The following is a 2,716-nucleotide window of genomic DNA, read 5'->3' as shown; positions in this document are numbered from 1 at the left end:
AGTATAAACTATAATTTTATACTTATGTACTTGTTACGGAATTGCTACGGCTTATTTATATATGTTTGTTCTACATAATATATAAACTAAATAAAGAATCTTAAAAAAAATAGTTGTCAATCCGGTTACCATGTGGATTTACGGTTTCCTTTTTTTTTTTAACACATCCAAAATACACACAATTTTCATCACTAAATATGTGCTTCCCTTTTATTTTTTTAAAGATGGCGCACTAAGCTTTATATACACACGTTCAATTAATTAACATAGAATATAAATATTTTACCCTAAGTGTGTGAAATACAAAGAGTAACACTGATGATTTCTTGCAGAGTTATAAGTGTAGTTCTTTGTTGGACTCGGAGTAGAATTGAGGATCCGCACCGTAGTAATTCCTGTTCATATCATTACTAGATACGGAGCCTGGTTTGCGTTTATTTATTTCATCTCAAAGTTGATCGCAGCTAATCGAATGAAACATCATGATAAATAAGCTTCTTTCCTACCAAAAATTATTCAAATAGTTAAGGGTACCACTTTAATTTTCAGTTTCTTCTTTTAACAGACTGACAGATTATACTATTTTCAACTACAGTATGTTCATAGTTGAAAATAGTAGGAATTACTAGTATGGTAAATAAACACATTAAACTACAGGAATCATTAAGATATCGATCCTTTATTATACTGCAATTTTAAAAAGGGCTTAGACTTATAACTCTGTAAAAATCCTTTGCGTTACTCTTCGTCTTTCAAGCACTGGTTATTATTTTATACTTATAAATTCTCTCTTCAAGAATAAGATAATAATGATAACTTGTATATGACATGTATTTATTCATATGATGTGGTCAATTTGAGATTATTAAACACTTGAAATAAATACTAATTCACTTTTAATGATAATTATAATTTATGATGATTGCATTTTCATTGAATTTTTGGTACATATATGGAGTAATTAATTCATTTCTTTTGAAAATTATTAATTGATAAGTATTATGTCGTACATTATATCATCCAGATGCCCACAGTTACATCAATAATAAAATATACATACAATAGCTTAAACATATTAATTGGCAAAGATTCCTTTTTTTTTTTTTTGTAACAGAAGGCCCGTGGATGGATCGTCACATGTGAGTAACTCCAATGAAATCCTTGAGCAGAATTCTGTACAACAAAGTTGGAATTTTCATAAATATCTCCCATGACAACCAATTCACCTTCAAGAATTTTTTTTTATTCAAAAAATTAATTTGTGCCACCTTTTCTGTTTTGTTATGAAATTTTTCTACAAATTCCTGAATTGTAAGTATTATTCTAGTTTGCTCTGACATATAGGGTAATATCCACCCCCGAAATTGTAGTTCATTAATACTATCTTCTTCAAAGCAAAGGTCGAGCCATTTCTTCTTTATTCTATTTATTCAGTTTTTCTGAAATTTTCACATGCACGAAAGAAACAACAGGGTAATGCGGCATTCAAAACTTAAGCTTCAATAATTTAACAATAAGAGTGGCATTCTGTTACCTCCAGCATTATTGATCCCATGATCATAAGTTTTTCTTTTTTGTGAATATTGCAAACGCATACACTGTGTTCCACTTGAACTAACAACAACAGATTCTAAAGGTCGGGAAGAATCAAATTTCGAAAAACTTGTGCATAAATAGGGGTCGATATCTTTAAAATTCATCAGGTCGCTGAAATTCAACTACTTTATTAACCGTATTAATTAATCTTTCGGTTTCCCTCTTAGGGTTAGAAGATGCCAAAATACACCTCACTTGTTCAGCAATTTATTTTGCCTACAATGCCATTTGCTGTGAGTAGCTAAAATACTGGATAATTACTTAACACTCATTGCTGCAGCAAATATGGTCAGTATCGGAACCTGTTTAGTATGAGTTGAATGCTGGTCCTTTAGTCATATGATCACTTGAGAAATCAAGTTTTCCTGGCAAAACGGAATGTTGGGGTATCTCCTACATTAGGGCCAGGATTTATGTCCAGTCTCTTTTTGAAAGATTCATCCACTCTGTTCTGTTAAAGTTTGCATATTTTTTAAATCTTGCAGCTTTTCGTAGATAAATTGTATATTCTTCAAATACAGACAGTGAATTGTTTAAAGCTTGAATTGCAGTGCTCTTCTCAAATACTTCGTTGTCTGTAGAAGAAGTAACTAATAAATCTACAAGCAAGTTTATTATTTGCTCCGTTGATGATGGATTTTTGCTATGATGGTTCTTGATTATTTTTTTATTTGAGCAATGATGTTCACACTTGGATTTAGTAACGAAAGAAATTGTCTCAACTGAGGCTCTGAGACTTCTTAAAGATATTTTACATAATATTTTTTATGTATATTTTTGCTCAAGTAAATATTACTAAAGATACAAATAAGAAATTCAATAAAATTACATTTTTGACTATAATTAGTTATGTCACAAAATGCCAATTTACGGAGAGGGAAAATCTTGCAAAAGGTGTGCGTGGAAGTCTAGAAGTATTTTTGAGGATCTCCGTAGAAATAATGCTGGACGATTATTACATAATTTAGGGAAATCAATTTGACTTCATTTATGTTTAATGTAGATAAATTCATAATCTTTCGTCTAGTTTATATTTTTTTTCAATCCGTTGCTTTGTTTAATCTTATCATTTGCTGGGAAGTAAGTTATCTCAAAATTTCTAATAAAGTGAAATGAATTA

Source organism: Lepeophtheirus salmonis, chromosome 5 (genome assembly GCF_016086655.4).
Source record: "Lepeophtheirus salmonis chromosome 5, UVic_Lsal_1.4, whole genome shotgun sequence".
Classification (NCBI taxonomy): domain Eukaryota; kingdom Metazoa; phylum Arthropoda; class Copepoda; order Siphonostomatoida; family Caligidae; genus Lepeophtheirus; species Lepeophtheirus salmonis.
Note: the sequence above shows the minus strand (reverse complement) of the source record.